At 42.3% G+C, this 6,494-nt stretch overlaps 1 long non-coding RNA gene across 1 annotated transcript; it reads right to left on the bottom strand.

Moving 5' to 3' along the window:
- Positions 1–5,657: 5,657 nt before the first annotated feature.
- On the bottom strand, positions 5,658–6,494 carry LOC127914443 (uncharacterized). Its single transcript, XR_008088379.1, has 2 exons — positions 6,383–6,494; positions 5,658–5,936 (listed from the first exon to the last, which is right to left on the bottom strand). It is a non-coding gene; the product is annotated as an uncharacterized LOC127914443 (long non-coding RNA).

Below are 6,494 nucleotides of genomic sequence, written 5' to 3' on the forward strand. Positions count from 1 at the left end.
GCGGGCCAGACATTCCAAATGGGTGGAGTTAAGGAGAGGGCTACAAATTAATTAGGGGGCGTGCTTGGGGATGAATACCGTCATTCATAAAAATCCGTAGAGGTAGTCCGTGTTTATTTTATTGGCTGGACGAAAATGTAACCGGTGTTTTAAGTCACATTTAGTTTTACTGACATTCCACCTTTGTAGCCACCGCTCTGCTAACACCAAGATAAATACACCCGGCTTGCTGGTGAGCGCTGCAGACACTCCCAGTACAGTACAATAATACTTACAGTCGTGGCCAAAAGTTTTGAGAATGACACAAATATTAATTTTCACAAAGTCTGCTGTTTCAGCTTGTATGACGGCAATTTCCATATACTCCAGAATGTTATGAAGAGTAATCAGATGAATTGCAATTAATTGCAAAGTCCCTCTTTGCCATGCAAATGAACTGAATCCCCAAAAAACATTTCCACTGCATCTCAGCCCTACCACAAAAGGACCAGCTGACATCATGTCAGTGATTCTCTCGTTAACACAGGTGTGCGTGTTGACGAGGACAAGGCTGGAGATCACTCTGTCATGCTGGTTGAGTTCAAATAACAAACTGGAAGCTTCAAAAGGAGGGGGGTGCTTAGAATAATTGTTCTTCCTCTGTCAATCATGGTTACCTGCAAGGAAACACGTGCCATCATTATTGCTTTGCACAAAAAGGGCTTCACAGGCAAGGATATTGCTGCCAGTAAGATTGCACTTAAATCAACCATTTATCGGATCATCAAGAACTTCAAGGAGAGCGGTTCAATTGTTGTGAAGAAGGCTTCAGGGCGCCCAAGAAAGTCCAGCAAGCACCAGGACCGTCTCCTAAAGTTGATTCAGCTGCGGGATCGGGGCACCACCAGTAACAGAGCTTGCTCAGGAATGGCAGCAGGCAGATGTGAGTGCATCTGCACGCACAGTGAGGCGAAGACTTTTGGAGGATGGACTGGTGTCAAGAAGGGCAGCAAAGAAGCCACTTCTTCCCAGGAAAAACATCAGGGACAGACTGATATTCTGCAAAAAGGTCCAGGGATTGGACTGCTGAGGATCATTTTCTCTGATGAATCCCCTTTCCGATTGTTTGGGGCATCTGGAAAAAAGCTTATCCGGAGAAGACAAGGTGATCGCTACCATCAGTCCTGTGTCATGCCAACAGTAAAGCATCCTGAGACCATTCATGTGTGGGGTTGCTTCTCAGGCAAGGGAGTGGGCTCACTCACAATTTTGCCTAAGAACACAGCCATGAATAAAGAATGGTACCAACACATCCTCCGAGAACAACTTCTCCCAACCATCCAGGAACAGTTTGGTGACGAACAATGCCTTTTCCAGTATGATGGAGCACCTTGCCATAAGGCAAAAGTGATAACTAAGTGGCTCGGGAAACAAAACATCGATATTTTTGGTCCATGGCCAGGAAACTCCCCAGACCTTAATCCCATTGAGAACTTGTGGTCAATCCTCAAGAGGCGGGTGCACAAACAAAAACACACAAATTCTGACAAACTCCAAGCATTGATTATGCAAGAATGGGCTGCCATCAGTCAGGATGTGACCCAGAAGTTAATTGACAGCATGCCAGGGCAGATTGCAGAGGTCTTGAAAAAGAAGGGTCAACACTGCAAATATTGACTCTTAGCATCAACTTCATGTAATTGTCAATAAAAGCCTTTGGCACTTATGAAATGCTTGTAATTATACTTCAGTATTCCATGGTAACATCTGACAAAAATATCTAAAGACAATGAAGCAGCAAACTTTGTGGAAATGAATATTTGTGTCATTCTCAAAACTGATACTAGTGTAACAGTACCAACAAATTTAAGAGGTCAAGGTGAAATGCAAAACATTAAAGTTATATTAATAGTATAGGTATTACACAATTTCAGGGAAGTGAGACCTACTTGTGGCCCCCCCCCCAACAAGATTTAGATGCAAGTGGCTGTTCCACTGGTTGTCATAGGTGTTTGCACCAATTTGTAAGTCGCTCTGGATAAGAGCGTCTGCTAAATGACTTAAATGTAAATGTAAATGTAAGTGTCTACGTCCACGAAAGAACGGGTACTGTCTGGGTCTTGATTGTTTAAAACGACCCCCATGTCTGCCTAGCTTTCAGTCTTGAATTGGGGTGGTCTGTGCTGACACAGCCATGATGATAGACGTTGGTGTGTATTGTAAAGTTAATGGTTAGCCCTGTTTATTACTAAAAGCCCATTTGAGGCCATTGTGCGTCTTCTCCCAGACTCCCACTCAACACTACATTCCCATTTCTCCCATCAAGTTCTCTTTCTTTGTGGTTAGCTCCTCCCGTGTGCTCTTTCCATTCCTGACACACCTCAAACACACAACCCTTATTTGATGAAAGAATGTATGAAATATGATAGGGAGAATGTGCAGGTGAGAACAATTTGAACGGTTAGCAGTCATATTGGTCTCCTATAGACTGCCTATAGCAGCATTGCTATTGATAGCAAAGCTGTTTTGCAACAGTTACTACTCAATAGAGCGTTGTAGTCCACAGAGCTCATATGTAAATAGAATGGCCTCTTTGAACTGGCAGGTGTTTCATTTTTACTCTTTGAGGGGCAGTGGTTCCTTATTTGAGTTGTGATCCACCGAAAGCCTTTTGAATGAACCTGGTTCCTCTAGAGTTTTCTTCCTAAGTTCCTTCCTTCTAGGAAGTTTTCCTAGTCACTGTGCTTTTGCTCTTTGGGGTTTTAGGCTGGGTATCTGTAAGGCACTTTGTGACAACTGCTGATGTTTGAATTTGATTGATTGCATTATCAGCGATCCGGAAGGGATTAGCCACAATTTACCAGCTAGTCCTGACACACCATTCGGGAAACACTGCTGTAGGGCGTAGAAGCTCTCTGCATCCCAAATGGAACGCTATTCCCTATATAGTGCACTACTTTTGATCAGAGCCCTGTAGGCCCAGATAAAAAGTATTACACTGTAAAGGGAATAGGCTACCATTTGGGATGTATACGATCTGTCTGTCACCAGTGGTAATGATCTGACCACTGGAGATGGAAGTCATGGCCCATCTATTTTAATCCAGGGGTACAGGATTTGAGAGACCTATTTAACCAACGACCACAGGTTTTCGCCACATCACTGAGCTGGACGAGACAGACTGGGACATGTTTTTTTTTTTAAACATGCTTTTTCAAAGACTAAGGCACCAGCCTATTTGAGAACAAGTCAAGTTGGAGGTTATTCCTGGTCTGACAATTGTTGAGGTGACTGTCAGAAGCCCTATGATAAATAGACCACCGGAGCACAATACTATGGCTGTCCCAAATGGCATCCTATGCCCTATGTATCCCCATTTGGGATGCATCTTATGACACAACGGAAGAGAGAAATAGCTGATATTGTGATTCTAAGGCTAGTCACACAGGTTGAACACAATACAGATAGACAGTACATTAGAGATTGAGGAGCACCATACTATGGTTGCATCCAAAATGTCTCCCTATTCCCTATGTAGTGCAGTAGTTTTGACCAGAGCTCTATGGGCTTTGGTCAAAAGTAGTCCACTGTGTAGGGAATAGAGTGTGCTTATGACACAACGGAAGAAAGAAACAGCTGATATTGTGTTTCTAAGGCCAGTTACACAGGGTGAACACAAAGCATGGAACTGGATACAGATAAGACAGTGCAGGAGAGAATGAGTGAGTGGCTGAGAGCAGAACGGGGAGAACAAGGAGACCAAAGGAAGCGATGGACAAAGAACTGGGCTGAGAAGATGACTGTGGGAGAAGACTTGCCTGAGAGGGAGAAGAAATGGAGAGAAAGGAGGAGTACAGGGATAGCGGGGGAGAAGAGGAGAAAGGGAGGACAGGTGTTCTGTGGTAACTGCGTTTGTTTTTTCAAGGGGAGGAGGTAGCATACTCCACATATCCTGCTCCACCCCTATATGTGGTGCTACTGACAGCATGGCGTAAGGTACAGTATTTCACACAAAAACAAACTCTGGGGTGAAGTTTCCCCTAGGTACAGACCTAGAATCAGCTTCAACTCCCCAAATCCTAACCTTAACCATTACGGGGAAAGTGCAAAACTGACCCAAGATCAGCATCTATAGGAAACTTGGCCTGGCCATACCCAGCATATATTATAACCTTTAGATATTAAGATTTAAATGTAGAGGGCTAAGTAGGAGTAGACTAAGGAGAGAAAATTTAGTAGTCGTATTCTGAAACAGAAAATAAACTAAGTTTGTATGAATGTGAAGAGAAGGGAGGGGGGAGAAGGAAGAGAGAAGGGGCAGAGAAAGAGGAGAGAGGAATTTGTTCCTCCTAGTTATTATACACAGACCAAAAATATAAATCCAACGTGCAACAATTTCAAAGATTTTACTGAGTTAGAGTTCATAAAAGGGTATCAGTTAATTGAAATAAATTCATTAGGCCCTAATCTATGGATTTCACATGACTGGGAATACAGATATCCGTCTGCTGGTCACAGATAACGTAAAAAGAAGGGAATGGCGTGGATCAGAAAACCAGTCAGTATCTGATGTGACCAACATTTGCCTCGTGTGGTGCAACACATCTCCTTCGCATAGAGCTGATCAGGCTGTTGATTGTGGAATCTTGTCCTACTTCTCAATGGCTGTGTAAAGTTGCTGTATATTGGTAGGAACTGGAACAGACCGTGTACATGTCGATCCAGAGCATCCCAAACGTGCTCAACGGGTGACATGTCTGAGCATCTGCTCGGTTAAGAAGCCTAACTGCAGTCAGATCAAGACAAGCTTCCCTGAGTTTACAGTTTTTACAGAAATTCTTCAGTTGTGCAAACCCAGTTTCATCAGCTGTCCGGGTGGATGGTCTCAGACATTCCTGCAGGTGAAGAAGCCAGATGTGGATGTCCTGGTCGGCCCGTGGTCCGCGGTTGTGAAGCCTGTTGGACCTACTGCAAAATTCAATTTCTAAAACGACATCGTGGTTTATGGTAAATTATCCGGCAACAGCTCTGGTGGATATTCCTGCAATCAGCATGCCAATTGCACACTCCCTAAAAAAATGGAAACATCTGTGGCATTGTGTTGTGACAAAACTGCACACCTTTTGTCCCCCAACACAAGGTGGACATGTGTAATAATGCTGTTTTGTTTATTTCAGCTTCTTGATATGCCACACCTTTCAGGTGGATGGATTATCTTGGCAAAGGAGAAATGCTCACTAACAGAGATGTAAACAAATTTGTGCGCAAAATGAGAAGCGTTGTGTACGTATGGAACATTGGGATCTTTTGTTTCAGCTCATGAACACTTTACCCGTTTAATTTATATTTTTGTTAAATAAATGAATAAATAAAACAGTTTTTAAATACATGATCATAGTGCCCCCTACGTGTGACAGGGAAAATTGAATTATATATTCTATAGTGTTAATGTTGGTCTGTCTTCTGACTCATTTCAATTCAACATGGATCTTTCATGTTCAATGATATACTGCAATGTGAAAAGCCAACTTCTCGAATTAGTAAGTATTGTTAGAAAATTCGGGTAACTTTCCGAACATTCCCAGGGAGGGAAGCAGAGAATCATCCAATGGGGATTTCAGAAAAATTGCCAGAATTTTTCAACCCTATTAGTAAGAAAAAGAAAATATACAGTGACATAACATTGTATAAAACATTTTAATGTAAATTATTTCATTAAACAAAAATAGAAACAACCACCATTAACAGGAAAAATAACATTAAAACTGCAGCCTCGGGAGGATAGGATAAAAATGAAATGAAAAGTTATGCTTAATGAACTGGGAGATAAGGGAGAGGCATTTAAAATAGAAATAAAAAATTATTTTATTTTCCCTCTCCAAAAAAAGACCAGGACAGAGGGGCACGGACACGTCGTCTTCACTGGTCAGGGAGCGATTTTCATCTGGACTGTTCAACTGAAACGAGAAAAGAGGGAGAGTTTAGTTTATAGCATCAAGCAGTGTAGCCACATAAAATGACATGCAGATGCTGGGTACAAAAAAAAAAATAGATACCTTCAGAATAAGATAGCTATACAGACCACATACTTGGAATGACTAGGTAATAAACAAATGCTCTAAAGTGGCTCATCAACAATTCCTTTGAGGGAACAATTGCAAGCAGCACTGGCATAATGAAGGATATTACAAAACCCAAAACAATAAATAAGTGAAAACATGGTTGTGTCTGAAATGGCATCATATTCTCTATATAGTGCACTACTTCTAACCAGAGCCTATGTGGCTCTGATCAAAAGTAGTGCCCTAATAGGGAATAGGGTGACATTTAAGACAACCATGGAAAAGTACTGCAGTAGCACATGAAATCCAAATGAGTGCTAGACTAGTTGGATATAGCTTACTGTATGTAGAGATGTCAATCTCTTCTGGGAGCTCTGCCACGTTGACCTCGAAGCGGTCCTGCACATCGTTCAGGGTCTTGGCGTCAGTCTCGTCAGAAACAAAGGTCACGGC

Source organism: Oncorhynchus keta, chromosome 32, assembly GCF_023373465.1.
Source record: "Oncorhynchus keta strain PuntledgeMale-10-30-2019 chromosome 32, Oket_V2, whole genome shotgun sequence".
NCBI classification, from domain to species: domain Eukaryota; kingdom Metazoa; phylum Chordata; class Actinopteri; order Salmoniformes; family Salmonidae; genus Oncorhynchus; species Oncorhynchus keta.